The sequence below is a fragment of the Tachypleus tridentatus genome, chromosome 12 (genome assembly GCF_004210375.1).
Source record: "Tachypleus tridentatus isolate NWPU-2018 chromosome 12, ASM421037v1, whole genome shotgun sequence".
In the NCBI taxonomy this organism is placed as follows: domain Eukaryota; kingdom Metazoa; phylum Arthropoda; class Merostomata; order Xiphosura; family Limulidae; genus Tachypleus; species Tachypleus tridentatus.
In genome coordinates, this window is record NC_134836.1 from 13,363,598 (window position 1) to 13,386,443 (window position 22,846).

General features: G+C 29.8%; 1 long non-coding RNA gene across 1 annotated transcript; it reads left to right on the plus strand.

The window, feature by feature from the left end:
* Positions 1 to 4: 4 nt before the first annotated feature.
* LOC143234850 (uncharacterized) lies at positions 5 to 2,861 on the plus strand. Its single transcript, XR_013018832.1, has 4 exons — positions 5 to 143; positions 523 to 651; positions 1,018 to 1,145; positions 1,523 to 2,861. It is a non-coding gene; the product is annotated as an uncharacterized LOC143234850 (long non-coding RNA).
* The last annotated feature ends 19,985 nt before the right edge of the window (positions 2,862 to 22,846 follow it).

Below are 22,846 nucleotides of genomic sequence, written 5' to 3' on the forward strand. Positions count from 1 at the left end.
GAGGCCAGCCCGCTTTCACTGAATGTCTTCCTTGCTATTGAAGGGTGTGTAGCGCCTTCTGGCGGTAGTCGGTTTCTGCTAGTCGCCCAGGGGGTTCTTGCTGCCCGGATGTCGCTAGAGATGTTATGTTCCAACAAATTCTGGTTCTTGGTTAATTGTTCCTTAAACTTCTAAGCGTTTTGAAAATTGTAGGGGAAAAATAGCAATACATGTTTTTGACTGATTTTCTGGCTATAATGAATCATATTTCAAAACTCTGTTAAGTTCAATAATAATGCTTGTTTAAAAAATAAACTTCAAAAATATTTGTTCTAGATGAAAAGGAGCTAAGCATAAGCTTCTTGTATCCTTCGTAACAAAATAATCTTATTGTTAAAAATGTTCGTATCAGTTTGACAATTTTTAAGCTTTAATTAATGATATGATAGAAAAAAAGATGAAATATTGATATTTTCTTTAAAATATTTCGCTTTGTTGTTTTAAAGTTTTTTTCTCTCTTTGTTTTTCTATATGTCCATGCAGCTTTCACGGTGAAGGATAAAATAAAGATTCAGCGTTGGTTAATACGATAGCAGTCCGTCTCGATTCAAGAACAAACATCATAATGAACAGGTCCTTAGCCTAAAGCGACTGATTACAACAAGGCATTTGGTGAGCGCCTTTGAGGAGAACAAACATGTTATCATTATAAACGAGCCAGTTAAAGTGTCATTTGTCATAGACGTGACAGTTTTGTATATCATCCAGGTTCTACGAGCTGAAGTTTTCACACAACCTTTAAGAGGTTTCTCTTTTTATCACATTAAATTGTAAAGTATGGATTAATTTAAAAATTCTTTATAGTCAAATTACAGGTTTTGAATTAAAATCAGTTTTCAAGAAAAATTTCGTAAGGACTAGAAATGTCATGACGTATTGTAAACTAAATGTGTATATTCTTACAAAAGCAAGAAACTATTTCTCTATGTGTTTGTGTATACTTTTGCTGTATAATAGAGTTTATTGGCTTCGACACAGCTGGACTATAATCGCTTTCTTAACCGAACTTCACATATGGCGTTTCTTCCTAAAATGGATCATCAGATTCACAGTCCAAGAAAGCTAACCTCTATGCCTCGCTCGTCCACGAACAAGAATAACAACAGGTAAAAAAATGTACTACGTCGATAACGAATGTTTTGCCTTGCAAAGTAAATACAGACAAGAGCTGAACTGTGTTGAAAAATAATAATAACGAAACAACTGTCTCTGTAATAAATTATAATTTTAACATTCTAACTTTTTCATACCAAGTCTTCTGTGAGTAGAGATCATCGTTGTGTTCATATTAACCTTGCTAGTGATAGCAAATGAAGTTTTGTCTTTTTGATAATTCTTAGATTAGCATTGAATTATCCCTGTTTTTATGTCAATTCTTTATTGATAACAATTGGATTATTTTAATCTTTGAAATACCTCTATAGTGATAACATCTGGATTATCTTTGCCTTTATGTTAATACTGTAGGATGTGTTTTTTACAGGAAATTCTCATCTGGCTATCTGCTGTGTTCACCGAGGGGAAGATATTGTAGTGATAATTATTGTAATGTAGTTGTCTTCATGTCAAATGTTCAGTGATAACAAGTGGATTGTCTTTGTCTTGATTTTAACTTCAACACTAATAACTGTATTGATTTTGTTATTTAGTAATAACAACAACAATGTATTTGTTTTGATGTCAGTTCTTTAGTGATAACAAATGGATTGTATTTGTTTGTATACTAAGTCTTTATTAATATCAATGAGACTCTCTTTATCACAACTAGCGAAAACAACTACATTGTATTTATCTTTACGTTAACTATTTAGTGATAACACAAAGGTTGATTTTTTTATTAAATATTTGGCGACTGCATTGTCATTGTGTAGACGTCGTTAACCCTACGGTGATAACAACTTTATTGTTTTTCTCTTTATGTTAACTCTTTAGTGACAGTAGTGGTTTGACTTGAACTTTATGCCAACACTTCAATCATAAAAATTAGATAGTCTTTCTCTTTCGGTCAACTTCTTAATGATAAAACGGAATAATCTTTGTCTTAACGATAACTATTGCTGATAACAATGGATTGTATGTATTTTTATGTCAACTCTTTAGTGATAATAACTCCATAATGATAACAAAGAATTTTCTTTGCTTTTTTATGTGGGGTGTTTTTGGTTTTATATTACCGAATACGTGACTACATTGTCTTTATATTACTGTTTTATTGTACCCTTCCCCAGCGGCTGAGCGGTAAACCTGAGGGCTCACACCGATAAAAACCTGGTTTCAAGGTTGACGCAGCCTAGACAGTTGTTTTGCTTTATCTATTACAACACAAAGATATACTCAAGTATTAAGGTCATATCACATTCAGTGAATAATTCCAGTTAAATATCAGTCATATTAACATTCAGGTACCTTCAGGCACCGTGTAGTACCAAGCAGGCTCTGATTTTAACTTTTCAAACAAATGTCTCCAAAGTTCTTGAAAATGTATCATAATATCGAAATATTAGTCTTCACAAAAATACTATAATATTATCCAATATTTTGTATCTTAAACTCGTTCCAAATATTTAGAGCATGTTTCTAGTTCTCATCAGAAAAATCACATTAACTCAGTAGCGTAAAATATTTCTTTTAGTGGTAATTGTGTTTCAGTGTATTTGTCCCACGAGACCATGCAGTCTTATAAACTCATTTGCTTAATACAAAATCAAGCTTATCTTCTGGAAAATATTGCATTCTATTTTTAAATTTCTCTTTATTAAAATGACTTCAAAATTTAACTAAAGTACTAGACATAAACTTAAATTGGTCTACGAATTTACCGATTTTTCTTTTAAATGATACGCCCTCTAGTGGCATAACGGTATGACTATGGATTCACGCCGCTAGCAACCGGGTTTCGATACTCATGGTGGGCAGTGCACAATAGCCTATTGTGTAGTTTTGTATTTAATTCAAATCAAATTATTAAATGAGACATATATTATTTCATTATTTAGAATTGAATTAATTGCTTTATCATCTCAGCCTAATTTTTTAATAAACAAATAACTATCATATCCGCTCATATTATGAATAAATAATAGCATGAATCAAGGATTTCTGTACAATAAATTACAGTTTTTGTGTGCAAGTCGTCAAAATTTTCTCTTTAATTGATCATGATCGCGAACTTTCTTTCCAAAATCTCTTACGCTTAGAGATAAATACCTTTTAGTTGAATTATTTAATATAGATGATTACAAGCTTATCTTAAGAGCAGTCGTAATAAATATTAGAATTTGAACCAAAAATATATTCCGATCTAAATAAGAGAGAGAAATATAGCATCTTTAAGGTTGTAGACGCCATTCACAATGGATAAACATAAAATAATGTTGTTTTTTTTAATTTTGCACAAAGCTACTCCAGGGTTATCTGTGCTAGCCGTTCCTAATTTAGCAGGGTAAGACTAGAGGGAAGGCAGCTAGTTATCACCACCCACCGCCAACTCTTGGGCTACTCTTTTAACAACGAATAGTGGGATTGACCGTCACATTATAATGCCCCTATGGCTGAAAGGGCGAGCATGTTTGGTGCGAAGGGGATGCGAACTCGCGACCCTCAGATTACGAGTCGCACGCCTTAACACGATTGGCCATGCCGGGCCCTAAAATAATGAATCTGGCGATATTTTGCTTTTGTTTTCTCCTTCTAATCCACCTAAAAATTTAACCAAAATTGAAGAAATAAATACAATATATGCTGAAGTTAAAGGACCAAATTCATTTACAGAACACGTAGATTATTTTTAGTAATAAATGAATTTTAACAAACATCGTTCATTTGCAAGAAGATAGAAATATTACGGAGAAAGTATTTTTCTGATATATTAAACAAAGGCAAATATAAAGTTATTTGAGTTTTAGGTGATAAAACAAAATATATTATCGCTCTATTCATAGAAAGCAAATTGCATAATAAATTAATGAAAAAACACTGTCTGCTGTTTCCAATACAAAAGCGGAAGTGGACTTAAAATATGTTATTTCTAAATATATAAAATTAATTTAGGGTCTGAAAATGATATAGAAAGTTTTGAATACGAATAACATCGCGAAGATAAATGCGTCGATGAAACAGAGATAATCAAATACGAAATCCGTATTAAAGATATAAACGATGGCATATATTTTACTGTTTGTATTTGTCCAGAATTTAAAAAAAAATACTTGAAATACTTTTATAAAAGCTAAGTTATAGATAGGTAAAACACTGAATTGAATTACCTAATCTCGCCCAACATGTATAAAGATTAATAAATTTCACAAATGATTATAGCATAAGCGAAATATTTAATATGTTACTCTATATTAATGCTCCGAAAATTCCATATAAACAGACTTTAGTATCTAATGACAATAAAACAATAACATTGGAGGGTGAGAGTTGTAGCATAAGACTTGTAAATTGGTATCAATATTTCAATATACCACGAAAGTCGTATAAAATTGTAATAAAATTAAATTATTGATTAAAAACAATTATTTGGGTTGTTTAATGACTTCATATAGATTATTTTGAATACTTATGTTTTCCCAAGAAATGAATGTAATAATATAAATTATACTGATGTAGCTAATAAAATTATGCACTACGAGGTAATACACATCTTATCACTAAAAAGTTGACATAAATACAAAAAGGGGGTAGTGTCACAAATGAGTAATAATATAAAGAAATATAATTAAAAGATTAACAAAAAGACGAAAATAATCCACTCACTATCAATAATATGTTTACCCAAAGGCTTTGTTTAAAGTTAAGTACAAAGCTACACAATGTGTTATCTGTGTTCTACCCACCACGGGTATCAAAACCCGATTTCTAGAGTTGTAAGACTACAGACATATTGCTGTGCCGCTGGGAGGCTTACATAAAAACAATTATAATCAAGTTTTTTTCAGTAAAGACTTCACGTGAAGACAAACACAATCCCTTTATTATCCCTAATGAGTTGACATAAAGACAAAGACAATCTAACTGTCACTACAACGAAACTTTAGTAAAAAAGTGACATAAACAAAAAGGTAACTTAGTTGTTAGCAATAACGAATTAAATAAAGACAAAGATACACAATTGTTATCATTAAAGGATTGACATTTGACATAAATATAATCCAATTGCCACTAAAGAGTTTACCAAAAGACAAAGATAATTCAGTTGGTTTAACTAAATAGTTAATTAAAGAATTGATAAAAAAAACAAAAATCATTCGTTTTGTCACTAAAGAGTTAGTTTAAAGATAAAAACAATCCACTTGTTGTTGATGTAAAGAGAGGAACAATCCAATACTATCAATAACATTTATTGTAAAAACAATTACAGTGCAAATGTTATCCCTAAGGACTTCACTATAAAAACAAAGACAGTAAAGTCGTTATAACATGACTAAATCTAAATCTTGTCAGTGAAGAGTTAACATAAAGACAAAGACAATCCTGTTGTTAGTATTAACACTCCTACGAAAAGACGTTTCTAGTCCTGATTTCTCCAAGCCCGTTCCCCTGGCTGTGGTTTCGCTAGATAGTAGATAGGGACAGTGGGAATCTCGTTAATCCATTCATTAATGGATTTAAATGGCAATTTCATTTAAATACAAAATTATTAACCTAATATTAATAACCTTTCAAGTTGCTCTGGGGCCTATTAGGCCCCACTTTTCGTAGGAGTGTTAAGGAACTGACATAAGAATAAGTACAATAAAGTTGGTTTCACTAATTGTTGACATAAATAGAAGGGCAGTATAAATCTCATCAATGAAAAGCTGGCATAAAGACAAAACGCAGTTCGGTTGATATTAGTAAATAATTGACATAAACGAAAGCACAATACAGTTGTTATAATTAGGCCTGGCATGGCCAAGCGTGTAAGGCGTGCGACTCCTAATCCGAGGGTCGCGGGTTCGCGCCCGCGTCGCGCTAAACATGCTCGCCCTCCCAGCCGTGGGGGGGTGTATAATGTGACGGTCAATCCCACTATTCGTTGGTTAAAGAGTAGCCCAAGAGTTGGCGGTGGGTGGTGATGACTAACTGCCTTCCCTCTAGTCTTACACTGCTAAATTAGGGACGGCTAGCACAGATAGCCCTCGAGTAGCTTTCTGCGAAATTCCAAAACAAAGAAACACAAATGTTATAATTATCGTGTTAATATGAAGACAAAGACGGTTCAATTGTTATGAACAAATTATTAACATAAAGATCACTAAAGAGCTCAATAAAAAAAAAGAGAGAGAACACCCAATTTTTATCCCTGAACACAAAAATAATACATTTATTTTTACCAAAAAGTTAAGGAAAACACAAAGACAATACATCCACCAAAGAGGTATCATAAAGACAAAAGTTACCCACTTGTTATCACTAAAGAAATGACATAAAAACAAAGAGAATCCGAATTTTCTCACAAAATAGCTGACGTAAATAAACAAGTAATCCAGTTTAATTAACAAGTTAATATAAAAGTAATGGATATATGTAGTTTCTATTTAATACTTAATTTATTACTGTCAATAATTTCTTTCAATTTTCTTGATGATTCACTTGTATTAGTTTCTAATGTTTTATCTACAATTTTGTTGTATGCATCTTCATATGTATTCGTTCTATTACATTTGTTGTAGTATTTTTATTCATATTAATTATTTTATATTTATTCATTATCACTAAATTATTTCCTAATTTTTTATTTACTTATATTAATTTTTAATATTTAATTCACACAACTTTTGTTGAGTGCTTCTCTTTCTTCCATCGGTTTCTTCACATTTTCTACAGTTTTGTTATCAACATGAAAACTTTCGATACGTACAAAATGTTTTTATCATATAAGGATACTATTCATAGGTTTTTTTTATCGATTTTGGTTACGATAAACATGTTCTTCCGTTAAAGATAAATTAATAGCATCAGTACTGCCAGCTGCCTCTTCAATATTTTTTAATTATTTGTTTTCAATATAATAACAATCATAATCAGTTAATTTAAAAGAGTTTCTAGGTGGACCTATAGAACCCTGAGGTTCTACTTTATATAGATTACTATACGGAAATAAAAACTAATTTATTATCATTATTAAAGAGCTTTCAAAATTTCAAAATTTGATATAAATTTTTATTATTCTTTTTATATTTTAAACTTACGAAAAATGAAATCTGCAAGGTTTTATGGAGTTTATCTGAGTTAACACAAGAACACAATATTCAAATTTATGACATTTTATTTTAATTCGAAATGTCAAAAATATTGGATACAATCTTTCATAATGGCTACAGTTTACTAAACATCCAGTTTCTGCATTGATATTTATAGTGACTCGATTCCTTGAGGAGAACATTGAGGATGGCTCAATATGGCTCGGCTCTAAAACAATCAAACCAAACTATACTGATCATATTCAACCCGGTTATTAACAAATCTGAGAAATATCTGGAATAATCTAATTATCCATCTTTGAACCAAACACTGTAATCTTGAGAGTGATATTTATTATTATTAATTCTAATCCACGTTCTTGAAATATTAAGATATAACCATATTATTTTCGTTTAAGTTATTTTTACCTTGAAACTGAGGAACAATGTAAGTGTTTTTAATTACTTCCCTTAGTGTCTTAACGACGTATTTACTGCTTGATCCATTCTGAATATTGCTTTAAAATAACTCATTTTTAATTACCTCACTTCAGCATCAAATTGAAGATTTAGAGCAGAACTATTATATTCAATTTGTTCTTTGGAGTAGACTTAACCATAACGAAATGTCACTTATAACAACTTTATAGCTTTCATTATTTTCATCATTGTAAACCATGATATTGCTTTTTCTTTTTGGAGAATGCAAATCTAACAACAATATTTAAAACAATGTCTCTGAAACCATTAAATAATTTAAAGTATTATTTAATCACTACCCAAAATTTTATTTTATTATATTTTTGTTATAATCTATCCTTTGGTAAATCTATCGTTGTAGGAGGCATTATGTTTAAATGTTGCTACAAATCTATCAGTTTTATTCTTATCATTTTCACCACTCAAATTTGTTGTTCCATCGTCATTAGATACTAAAATCTGTTTACTTGGCGTTTCTGAAGTATCAGTATAGAGTAAGGTATTAGATGATTCGCTCGAACAATAATAGTTTATGATATTTATTAATACTTGTATAAATGAACGAGATAAGGTAATTCAATTTTTTAAATCACTGTCTAACCAACTTATAATTCGGACCTTATAAAAATATTTCCTGTATTGACGTGTGTTATATTATTTGTTTCAATTGAAGAACCATTTTGCTGCCGAATTTGGAACTTTGAACAAATACGATCATTAGAATATCTTTACTGTAGAATATATATTTAACATTATTATTTGCATCGAAAAATTTATCGATGTGGTGTTGTTTGTATTCAAAACTTTCCATGATGTTTTGACAAAACGAATACATACTCATTAAATCCTAAATTATTTTCACTTGTTTATAACTATAATATTCTAAATCCAATTCCGTCTTGAATTGTTTTACCTTCACAAAATTAGGGATTAGTTCTTAATTCTGTATTTGTGTTATTTTAAATATTAGATTATTTTAATACATCATTTATTTTACTTTCTATCAACTGTTTGCTTTCTCATTTTAAACAGCATCTATAAATATTTCTGTTTTATTTACTTTTATTGTCTTAAACTTCAAAAAGATTTATCTCTGTGGCTAGTTATACAAAAATATTTCTCAATAAATAATAAAGTATGTTTGTTTGTTCAACTATAATCTTCATTCTTAACTGACAAATAAAATCTGATTTGTTAATATCTGCCTATATTGGACTTGTTTATTTACTTTTAATTGAACTTTTAGGTTGTTTAGAAGGAGTAAAGAAATATAAGATATCGCTAAAATAATTATTGTATGGCTGTTCATGCAATGATTACAAGAAGATCATCAACATTATATTATTTAAGTTAAAAATATTTATGTAAATATTTTTCTTACAGCAAAACCATATCGGACTATTTTTGTGTCTACCGCGGAAATCGAATCCCTAAAAGTAAGATTGCAAATCTGTCCAACCAGAGTAAAATTTTCATTTTCAATTATTATTTTTCCGAATATTTCTATCATAATATTTAAAACATTGTTGTTAATTTTTTTCATTATTCTTTCATAATACCCATATTGGCATAAACTGTAATGCTAAAAATAATTTCCGTTATTTTGAGGTTTTTAAGTTCACGTTTTCAAGGAGTTTTAATCCTTATCGCATATTCCTCCAAATGCTTTGCTATTTTTAGGATCTAAAACTTATAATTTTTTTATTGATACATAAATCTCGTATGAGTAAATGTATACAACATTTAATAAGGGCTACATTTTATAAAATGATTTCCACATTTCACTGATATAATTGTTATAGAATATTTGAATTGTATCCAATCTCGTTCTCACTTGATCGTAAAAGCTTTTCAATTTCTTTTGGTATTGTATCTTCAGAAAGTTTTGCATCATTTCTTCTATATTTTTCGTTAGGTTTGAATTATATTTTGGATCATTGTAATAACAAAGCTAGTAAGTAGCAGGTCCTGTACTTTTATCTTAAAATTCCACTTTCAAATGATTTTATCTTTATAAGTAATAGATTAATAGGGTAAACATCCCTAAAGTATTTTCATTTTTATTTTTCTATATATCGTCATTACTCAAAACGGTACTTTCCATTTGTGAACTACTCCTTTTCCAATTTTTTATAATCTTTAGGAAATCCAAATGCATTGATTTTATCCATTACCTTTCCCGCAATTTTTCTATCAGATGCACCTGCCATGATTATTTTGCCAGCTGCTATTAACATAGGGATCAAATATGGTGAAAAGCTTCCAATTTCCTTTAAATGTATTTTTGATATTATTATCCTCTTCAAATCATTTATATGCTTAATTTTTATTTTTTCTAAAATATTTTATCATTAGGTTTTTAGATGCATTTATTTGAAGTGAAATAAGTTTTCCTTTTATGTTTCGTTTAATTTCTTGCCCATTACTCAAATAAATACTCGCTGTAATGAAATTAATTTATTATATTTTATATATTAAAATCTTCATTAAATGTTGTCATTCCTAATTTATATAACTTGTCTAATATTGTATTCAGCTTTATTTTATTAGTTACTTTCATTAATTTATCGAATAATCTTTCCCCATTTATTTTTATAACGTTGGACGTATCTCTTAAGACATTTACTTTTTCTATATATAAATTCATATATCTTACTAACTCTTCATACAAGTTTTTAAAATTATTTTATATATATTTTTCTTTTTAAATGATCTCTTCTTCATAGATATCCACTTATTTTGTCTTTTAATATTCAATTTTTAGTATTTATTTTACCTCCTCTACCAAAATGTATTTACTCTTTTTGCTTTTATAATCGTTTCTTTAATTAACTCAGGTTTATTAATTGTTTAGGATGATATTATAAGCTATTGCAGCTCAACGAATGAAACCAGCCGAATCAGTTATTTAAATCGGTTGAAGCTATAGGAATTTGTTGACGACGATGGTTTTTTGATAGTTGTTGATTCCAACTGTGGCTATTTAATGGTACGAATCTTATTTGCTAATGCTTTCAGTTCTTCTTCTAGAGGAATAGCTCAAATTCCATTTTTTTGAGTTCCTGGTTTAGGAATCTGTTATTGATTCTTCATATATTAATTTATTTGAAGCTTGTGCTTCATTCTGATTTCTTTTTAAATTTTGGTAGTGATTTTAAACAATTTATTTATATTTGTCCTTTTCACTCATAATTTATTTATGCTTAGAAGTTCGATTTTCTAACAAAATTTTCGTACTATTCATACATCCATTTTGACTTTTAATTGTTGGCCAATCTGGTTGAAGGACAAATTCTTGTGAAACATATCCTATTATTAATTAAGCTGTTATTATCTATACGTAGGCACAAAAGATTTAGAAACATCTATATTTGCACAATAATAAGATAATTGTAATTATTAAATGTATAGATGAAGACGTCTTACAGTCTATCAGAAATCAAAATAAAAAAGAAATTTATAAAATTATATAAACAAATTAATAAAGAAATCTTATCTCTAATAACGTAAAAGATAGGACAGAACTTGAAAGCTTAGATTGAGTGGCCAAAATATTGTTGTTTGAAATTATTGCATAAATGAAAAGAAAGAAGATAAAAATAGTTGACTTTTTATCAGAGGAAGAAATTAAGATGTGTCAATAATTTACTGTTAAACTCCAGTTGATGGATGAAGAATATTTGTGATAACAGAGTAGAGAAGAATAATTCAACTGTTGTAGTTAACTGTGTAATGAACATTTTTATATATTGTAATATGTTTATTAAATACAGCTTATAATATATATTCCAAGTGCTCAACTTACATTCAGAAATTTCTCTCATACAGGATACCCACAATATTCATTACACAAAGTACTAATACCTTTATAATTAGGAAACTCACAAATCCACCCAGACTACCAACTATACGAGGGCTGTTCAAAAAATACGCGGACTGTTTGAATTGCGCGGCTCCAGTTGGTTCCAGGGGAATCCGCTTGGTGTCGCTAGGTTTGCACAGATCAGCTGATTACGACGTCATTTCCCGATTGCAGATATCTTCATTTGTGTATTAGCTACGCGGTTTTAAGTGAAGTGCGATTTTTTCGTTTGGCAGATTTCAGAATGAATGACCTGAAGGAGCAACGACTTGCTGTGAAATTTTGTGTTAAACTTGGAAAATCTGCGACTGAAACTTTTGCTATGCTTAACACGGCTTACTGTGATGTTGCTATGAAGCGTACGGCATGTTTCAAGTGACATGAACGTTTTAAGAATGGTCGACAGTCCATTGAAGATGATGAGCGTCCTGGACTTCCGTCCACGTCAACTGACGACCCACACGTCGACAAAATCAACACCCTGGTGCGGGCAAATCGACGTCTGACTGTCAGGGAGCTTGCTGAAGAGTGTGGGATATCAGTTGGATCTTGTTACGAGATTTTGACCGAAAAATTGAAGATGCACCGCTTTGCTGCGAAATTCAGCCCTCAGAACTCGTGCGTTTTTGGCCAAACACTCGATCACTGTTCTTCCCCACCCCCCTACTCACCTGACCTTGCTCCTTACGATTTTTTCTTGTTCCCCAAACTCAAAAGACCCTTGAAAGGAAGAAGATTTGAGACGATTCCCGAGATTAAGGTAAATGCGACGAAGGAGCTGGAGGACATTACAAAAGAAGCGTACCAGGACTGTTTCAACAAGTGGAAACACCGTTGGGATAAGTGTGTGCGTTGGGGAGGAGAGTACTTTGAAGGAGTCCCAGACCTGTAACTTCTAAATAAAGTAAATTTTGTTTTATGACGTCAGTCCGCGTATTTTTTGAACAGCCCTCGTATACCTTTGTCTTACATAGATTGATAAACAAAGCCTAACTTTAAAAATTCAAATTAAATGTGTTCTTCATTGTTACTATCTCCAAGTTGATTTCAGGTAAGTTTTCAAACTCACATCATGCATACAGGACTTTTTCCACACTAAAGATCTTCCCCCAGTTTATCTTTGTTCATGGTTTCTATGTCTTTTCACACCTGAAGACTGTTAGGTCTTCTATAGTCTTCAATTTGTCTTTACTACGTGAGCAAGATAAAGTTGTCAAATTTTGTAAGGAGTCCAATATTTTTTTTTCCTATATATTGATATACTAAACCCTTTAGTGTTGCACTTAAAGAAGGTGTCTAGAAAAGGTAAATTATTATTATTTTCAACATCTTAAGTAAATTTAATAGAATGATGTGGTAAGATCAGGTATTCTAAAATACTTGGTCAGTTACATTTATTGTGAAAGGGAATAAAACTTTTGTCCACATACTTTCTGTAAAAGATAGATTTAAAGTCAACGTGGCAGGTGTCGAGTCATTTCTTTCGTGATACGAGAACAATATATTCGCTAACGTTGGACCCAATGGGGAGCCTATCTCTCCGCCATCTATTTGTTCAAAGAGAGTGATATTCAAAAGAAAATGTAAATTCTTGGTTGTAAGGTCCAATATGGTCTTAACTTGAAGTTAAAAACCATTCAGTGAAATATTATTACGTGAAAGTCCATATATGTAAATATCAATGGTTTCGTTTAGAGGTATATTCGTAAGAGAGAATAAATATCAAAACTAACTGTAAAGTGGTTTTTAGAGAGGATGACTGACTTAGTCCTTATGCATACGAAACGAATCAGAAGTAGTGAATTATTTGTGAGTGACTGTACTATGGCGACGGTACCAGATATTTTACAAGTTTTTACATATGTGTGCCTAAGGCTAAAGAAATTGGTTGGGTGGGTGCTTTACTAATTTCAGGAAGACCATATAAAATACTAGGGCGAGACCCTGTTGGATACAATGAGGCAACATTTTCGGATATGATTTTTTGCTCACGTTAGATGAAAAGCAAAACAGGGTCATTTTTAAGGATTTTAAATTTGGTAAAATCGTCAAGAATAACTCACATTTTACTCAAGTAACCTTTTTTTTTTTTTTTTTACGAATAACGATGACATTGCTTATGTTAAGCCCTATAGCATAACATTTTTATTTTGTGATAGTTCTTTTAAGGCTGAGATTTCGGCAAAGCTTAGAGTGTCAGGGTGTCTCTTAATATTAAAAATCTAGAAAATAAAGAAAACAAAATTTTTATTTTCGTAATGAAATGTATTTTTGTTTGTTTGGTTTGGTCTTAATTTTAGGCAAAACTATACGAGGGCTACCTGTGCTAGACATCCCTAATTTAGCAGTGTAAGACTAGAAGGAAGGTAACTAGTCATCACCACCCACCGCCAACTCTTGGGCTACTCTTTTACCAAAGAATAGTGCGATTGACCGTAAACTTATAACGCCCCAACGACTGAAAGGGCCAGCAATCTTCAGATTACGAGTCGAGTGACTTAACCACCTGGCCATGCTGGGCCTTTTAGTTTGTTATTCCTTGATTTTCTGTGTTTAAATTGGATTTGATTTAAATTATCGTTATTTCAGCAATGTATTTTAGTTATTTACTTAAGAATGATGCAATTCTTTTATTTTGCTTTAAATTCTGAATATGGAATTTGCAGCACTCTGAACAGTTTGTGTTATTATTGTAGCATTTAAATTGACTCATATTCACCAAATATGCTTGTCATTGATGATCAATATGTGCTGTAAAATTTCTTCTTTAAATTTACGTCTAATTAGTTTGTTTTGTTATATTCATCTTATTAACTTAAAAATTCTGTTATTATTTTAAAGGTAATTAGGTTTTTCTTTTTAATTTTTTATACCACTTCATTCTCTCTCTGCGTCACTGACTCATTTTTGTTTTGTTTTTCTCATTTATCCTTTAACTTAATTTCATTCAATAATATTATTTTGACAGTTAATCGAACTTTTCATTTTTTAACGTTATATGCTCGTTTGAACTTTAAATAATTCTCTTTTACGTCAAAATTCCACACAGTCTCATTCAGTTACTTTGAACCCAACTAACAAGACGAATTATTATTTTTTATTCTGTTATTACAATAACTCACAATATCTATCTCAATCTCTTTTTCATTTACATTACAATTTGTAAATATAAATTTTCGATACACTACTAAGTATATAATGAAACAATACTTAGTTAACACAACGAGAAAAATTCAGAAGTTTCGAGTAACATGACGTAAATTCGCAACAATTTTACTTCACAACAAATGATTTGTCAATATTTACGTAAGCAAACATGCTATAACAATCGCTTCTAGCGTTCACACTATATGAACAATATTAAATTCAAAATAAACAGAACATATGGAAATTTCCATGAAAACACAAAAAGGTTGAGTAACCCCTGTGCTTTCTTTATACGCTAACACAGTAAAGAAATGGGACATGAACTTAACTTGTCAACTTTCAACATCCTTTATAAAGCCATCACTGATCTGGAATTACTTATTAACACTCCTACGAAAAGTGCGGCCTAATAGGCCCCAGAGCAACTTGAAAGGTTATTAATATTAGGCTAATAAATTTGTATTTAAATGAAATGGCAATTTCATTTAAATAAAAATTTTTTAGCCTAATAATAGCCCTTTCAAGTTGCTCTGGGGCAATTTCATTTAAATACAAATTTATTAGCCTAATATTAATAACCTTTCAATTTGCTCTGGATACCACCGGAACATGAATTAGAAAGTATTTTTTATATCTGCAGTTTTGAAAACAAATCCTGTAACTTCTGAAATTAAGAATTTAAGTGATTAAAAACCTAAAGAAAGTTTCTATGAGCCAGAATTATTCAAATGTGATAGGGAAGATGAAGTTTACAAGATCAAAAAATAATTAGAAAGAAAGTGATTAGGTATTTACAAAATTTTCTAATCTAATATTTTGAGAATTATCTCATGCAAAAAATTACGTTCATGCCAACGAAACAGTTTTTTAAGTAAATGGAGAAAAGGAAATTGTTTATTATTTATAGATTTGAAACCTCTCAAAGAACTTAATAAAAATAATAAAACCAAAGATGGGCTTATATCCCAGTGTAAACACTGCGTTAGTGATTACCATAATAAAACTAAAATAGAAAGATGTGAGAAAGTGGAATGTGAGTGTGAATTAAAACCTGTTAAAACGTGATTCGGAGAACACATGTAAAACGAAAGCAGTGAAAAATATAGGACTGTATTAATAAATTTTTCCATTAATAAATGAAGTGAGCACTTCATTCTAAAACGTTATAATATATGAAACATTTTGCTAAATAAAGAAGATATAATCATTTCTCTAAACTTAAAAAAATGATTTAATAAAGTTTGTTATTGATGATATTCAAAGAAAAACATCTACTAAAGATTATAAGTTTCATAAAGATATAACTGTTAAGCCTAATAAACCATGACTGAAGTAAATAAAATGTAATGCATAAAGAACATATTAGAAACCTTATCATAAGAAAACTTATGTTCAAAGCAAAGAACATAAGAAAATGTTAACTAAAAATCAGGCTACAAAAACAGCGCAGAAAAGCGTTTGAAAACATATTTATTAGCTGATGTAAGTAATTACATCGATGCTCAATAATTTATGTTTAATATAAAGATGTAAAGAGAATTTAAAAGATGACGCTAAATTATACTGAGTTTATCGAAGGTGAGTAGAAACGAAAGAATTTTCATTGAAAACTGAAAAATAATAATTCTCAAATCAACTAATTTGGAAGAGTATTATAGAGATGCTATTACTTAATAAACTTTCAACGGATATAACTGAGTATCAAGCAAGAGGATCTAGATGGGTTTTAAAAAGCATAGATAGTTAATACTTTATTTTATCAATAAGTATAATATTTTAAGAGGTTCAACATGCATTGAATTTCCTCCAAAAAACACAAGACTAAAAAGCTGTGTTAAATGTTGAAAATGAAGATAGAAAATATAAAAGATAGCAAATTTTCTTCCAATAGATAGAAAACATTATCTAGGGTGAGTTATTTATTATATTAAAACCAGAACAACTGAATAATATTAAAACAAATACTGAGAAACAGTCTTGCTACAAATGATATTCAAATATTTGAAGAGAAGATTAATATTATAGTAAATGTCTACAATTATGACGAAGAATGTATTATTTATTGTTAAGTATAGCTAAAACAAACAAGAGCAGAAAGTAATTTTTTATATGAAAAAAATAAAAGTAAGGTTTGTTATTGCGTTATCGAATATTGACCTCGATTAATTAAAAGTAGAATAATAGAGCATAAAATGCAAATATATCCATGTCATATATTTCTATGGTATTTTTATTGAGAAATAAGGATGAAGAAACACAAAGAAAACTGCAAGTCAAAGGAAACTGTAAAGATTGAAATGCTTTTAAAGGATTCAGTTGAAAAAATAATAATACAAGTAATCCAATAAGAATTCCTTTTCTCATGTATACTGATTTCAAAGGTTTAATAAGAAAGATTTTTAACTATAATCCATTTTATTCTGTGCATTATACAGATGTTTATCAGAAACATGAACCTACGAGTTTTTGTAATTATATAAGTCCATTCATGTACGTTAAAAATAATATAGCTTATAGAGGGCGAAATACACAAAGAATTGATGAAACTTCTTAAATGAGAAGTTGAAGACTGTTTGTTTGATGTTTTGCAGTTAAGCACAAAGCAACACAATAGGCTCTTTGATCTGCCTGCCACGGGAATCGAAACCTTGTTTATAATGTTGTAAGCCCGCAGAAACAAAACATTGTTACTAGGAGACGAAGTTAAAGAAAGAGAAAAGTTATATAACATTAATAAGTAAATGAATAATTTAAGTGACGAAAAAAATATAGAATAATTTAGAAATAATTATGTTTATCATATTTGTGGTAAGCCAATTGATGTTGAAGAGAGTTCAAGATCATGACCAATTAAATAGAAAGTTTCGGGGCCTTAACACATAAACTATAATCTGCTATACAGAAATCCTTCATTCATGCCATTGTTGATTTATAATATGACTGGATATGATAACTATTTATTTATTAAAGAATTAGGTTGAAATGATAAAGCAATTAATTCAATTCAAAATAATGAAGTAAAACATGTATCATTTAACAGAAAATTCGGTAACCTGAAAATAAGCTTCATATGTTTATTTAGGTTCATAGCCAGTAGTTTACCAATCTTGAAAGAAGCAGTATAAAAAAGATAACGTAATATTTTTCAGAAAATTAACTCGACATTGCATTAACAAAACGAGTCTATCTTTGTTAAATACAATGAAACACAATTTTCATTAAAATAAATATTTTACAGAATATTTAATGAAAATAATATATCGGATAAGGACTACAAACGTTCGCAATACGTTTGGAAAGAGTTTAAGATACGAAAAATTGGAGGACATTCTATTCTTTACGTAAAGACCGATGTTTGAGATGAGCTGATATTTTCAAAAATTTAGATATAGATATAGCAAAAGAAATAATAAGATTATTATTTCAATGAGGAATATAATTATTTAGCTTATCTAGATGATAATAATCTACTTAGATGGGCGATGAATCAATATTTACCCTATAAAGGATTTAAATGGAGAGAAACAAATAGTGATGTAATAAAAGTACCTGATCATTCTACAACAGGTTAAACATTGGAAATAGTTTTGATATATAAGTAGATGGTATTAATACTTTAGTGTCGAATCGTTTTCCTCCTATGTAAAGAAGTAAAAAAATTAATGTTACTGAAACACTTAAATAGTCTACGGATTTACAATGCTAAAATTAGGGGTTCGATTCCTCTCGGTGGACTCAGCAGATAACCCGATGGGGTTTTGCTATAAAAATACACGCACGCACAAACACTTAAATATAACTAAAATTGCACACTGAGTAAACTAAGCTCAGGAGATAAATTCTCTCCCAATTAAAACTCAGATCGCTGAGAGAATTGTAGTTGTGTTAGTGTATGAAAACTGCGGCAAGTTCCAAATATTTTGACTTTGAAGATTTGATAAAAGTTAGCGAATAATAATATTAAGAAAACTAATAAGATGCATGATCGTAGATTTATTTATAAGGGAGTGTAAGATTGCAAAAATGACCAGAAAGCACTCATAAACCAATTTAGGATTTTGTAATTAAAGTTATTTTAAACAATTTTCATCATTTAATATAATACTTTCTCTAATTTAAAGCAGCGTTATAGTTCGAATAAACAAAATACTTTTAACGTAGCTGATATAAGTAGATATAATATTTCAAAGAAATATAAATTATGTATCAAAACGAAAAATTACTCGGTTTATGAGAAGCACTTTTAGATGTATACCAACATACAAAAGAAATCATCGAGAACATACATAGTGGTTAGTACAGCGGTGTGTCTACGGATTTATAACGTTAAAATCAGCCGTTCGATTCCTCTCGGTGGGCTCAACAGATAGCCCGACGTGGCTTTGCAATAAGAAAACACACACAGCTATAATGGCTACAATTTATTATGAAAAGCAATGATAATGAAAGAAAATAATATTTCGGATTTTGATTACTATTTAGTTAGATGTATGGAATAAAATTAACCAAAAATATGAAAGAAATTAGTTTTAATGATGGAAGAACAATAATTTTAATAAAACAATTAAAAATAATCCATATTTAAATATACAAATTACGTTTTATTTATTAAATATTGATAATATTGTTCAGCTAGTTACTTTAAATATATGCTGTAGCTATTACGTTGTTTGGGTAATTTATAGAATTTGTGCATTATACATCTTTCTACAATCTTTGATCTCCAAAATAGTATAGTACTTACATGGGGTTTCTCTCACACTTTTGTCTACTAAGTCAAATAATATAAAATATTAAAAAACACCAAGTTTGAGCAGAAACCTCATGCCTCAAAATGGGAGGCAAAATTTAGGCAGAACAATGAAAGCGATTTTTAATTATTTTCGTTTTTAATCATTATTTAGATATTTTATGCTATTTTCTAATAATTATTTAAGCATTTTTAACAATTGTTTAATAATGTTGGGTTATTTACAAGTATTCTGGCCTATTTCTATACAAAAGGTTCAATTCAGCTTCGAATCAATTAAAGTTACAGATTGTTACTCTTTCATCCCATTCACACCTTGAAATAAGATTATTTTTCAAAAGCATCTTGGCTCAAAATTTAGATCTTCTGATCTACAGCTCTGGTCCTGCTATCTATAAAAGTAAAGTGAATAACATAACATTTTTGATGTGGCAACACTAACATTAATATAAACAGAATTATGCCCATTTAGAACAATATTATGTGAATAATATGAACTACAAACGCATCAGCAAATATACAACATGCTGACTTTGATAAACTAAATGATAAGCTGCAATTTATCGTCAGGATATTGGAATAGAAAAAATTCAGACTGGAAATGGACTTGAGAGAAACTAAACGATAATCTGTTATTTTTCATCAGGTTGTTACAATAAAACATATTTAGATTCCACCCTCGAATGAAATAAACTAAACAATAATCTAATTGTTATTCACGATACCATAATGAGAAATATCAAGACATATTCCTAGGATGGGAAAACTAGACGACAAACTACTTTTTCATGTCAGGATATCGAAATAAGAGATAATCAGATTAGAGCTTATAATAAGGAAAATCATACAAATAAGTAACGGTATTTGTTATTTTTATCAGGTTCAGATTTGAACTTAAAATGAGAGAAACTAACTCATTATCCATTATTTCTTGTCAAAATTTTGAAATACGAATTATTGAGATTGTATCCTGGATCCTATAATCAGAGAAACCAAACAAAAAATGGAGAGCAACCATATAAATAAGTATTCAGGCATGAGCTAAAAGTAAGAGAAATCTTCAGGTGATATCTCTAGTCAAAATATTGTGCTTAAAATTTTTTATCAGTATATTGCAATAAGATATATTAAGACTTTTTTCCTGAAAGAAGAGACATTATATAAATAACTGTGTTTCTAATAAAGATATTGAACTAACAAATATTCAAAATGTACCTTAAAATAAGAAAAAATAATTTACAAGTTACTATTTCTCGTCAGAATATTGTAATAAGAATTATTATGACTCAACTTTCACAGAGTACAAGCAAAACGACAATCTTTTAATTCTAGTCAGGATATGTCAAGGAGAATTCATAGGACGGACCTTAAAATGAGCAAAAACATAAAATTATACTGGATATTGTAATAAAAACTTTTCACCGTGGACCACAAAATGAGTAAAACTAAATCATAAGTTGAAGTATCTCGTCAAAATATTGTAAAAAGAAGTATTACATCGGAACATTAAAATGAAAAAAAACTAAGTCACAAACTACTATTTCGCGTCAGGTTATTAAAATGAGGAGTATTTGGATTCTAAACTGAGAAAAACAATACAAATAAGCTAGCGTTTTCCATAAGGATACTGGAATAAGAAATATTCAGACTAGATATCCAAACGGTAGAAACTGGACTGTAACCTAGTATTTCTTGTCAGGATATCGTAATAAAAAAAATCATACTCGTTCGTTAAAAATCAAAATTACACAATTAGTTTTTTCTTCAAGATCTCGTATTACGAATTATCCAGATTGGACCTTCAAATAAAAGAAATCACATAAGTAACTTTGTGTTTCTTACTACAATGTTACAATAAAAAGTTTACAGACTGGACCTTAAAAATGAGATAAACTAAGATGTGAGCTACTATTTCTCGTCAGGATTTTGTAATAGGAAATATCCAGACTGGGTCCTAAAATGGGAGAAACTAGACAATAAGCTACTATTTTCTGTAAGGATACCGCGATAAAAAAAAAAGGATTCAAAAAGATAAACTAGTATATTTCATCAGAATATGGCAAAATAAATTATTCATCCCTTATGCACACCTCTCAACTTCCATTTTATACCAAATGATTTCGTAGCTGTTACTCTAAGAGACAATTCTTGTTGCACCCACATAGCGTCTTATTTGCTGTGTTGTATATATTTTTTATTATGAAATATCAATTACATAAATTCACAAGTAGCTGTTTGGACAAAACGTTTGTCAAGTTCTTCTTCTTTTCATAAATAAATAAGATCAGACGATATGATAAAACAAGAATTGTGAATTTTTTTCCAAGTTCATTTTTCTAAGTACTTTTTAGTAAATTTATTTTTGATGATATAAAACTGTAAACTCATCGTAAACTACTTCTGAATGATAACATACATAGTTCGAAAACTATATTTGCATATGCTTTACTTCAGCACAAAACTACACTACGGGCTATCTGAGCTGTCCACCAGAAAAATCGAATTAAAATGCAGTATAAATCCACACACTTATCGCTGATTCACGGTGTCAAAACCGTTTAAAATAATTTTGTATGCATTATCAAGTTTGAAATTTATAAACAAAACAAACAAAAAACTGTTAAACACAAATCTGCACATCGGGTTACCTGTATTCTGTCCAATATAGGAATTATAACCCGCTTTTAAGCAAGTGTTATAACCCTGTCATTATTGCTGAGTAACAGAGAAAAAACAACAAGATAACTAAATATCAGTGTATTATATTTTAAATAAAATTATAATTATTCGTGTGGTACCTTAGCATAAACTATTTCATCTGATCACACAAGATGAGTTTAATGACTGATCTGTGACTTGTCTCTATCAGAACAGGATTGGGAACTTTTTGGCTTAATTTTATAACAATGGGAGTTATTAGTTCCAGGAACAAGAGTTCTAATTTATCGAAGTCGCCATCAGAGTTTTGTTTTATTACTAAGACATGCAAGATACTTCGTGTTTGTGTACAAATGTTAAAACACTAATGGAAAAATTAGGTGCTGGATATCATTCTCAAGAATAGACTTTTTATTGTCTAGTCTGAAAGCACAATAGAAACACTAAGCCATCGATTTCTGATGCTCAGACCTCCAGTGGCACAGCGGTATATCTGCAGACTTACAACGCTAGAATTCGGGTTCCGATACTTGTGGTGAGCATAGCACAGATAGCCCATTGTGTTATTTCACAACAACAACAAATATATACCGTAAATTAATAAGTTGAATATATGTCTACAGACAATTAAGTTTGAGGACTATTTGGACATTAATAGTCATACATAAATAGTTATTGCAAGTCATAAATCAAAACATAAACTAATATTATAGCTTTTAAGGTGTAACTTTGATGGCTTAA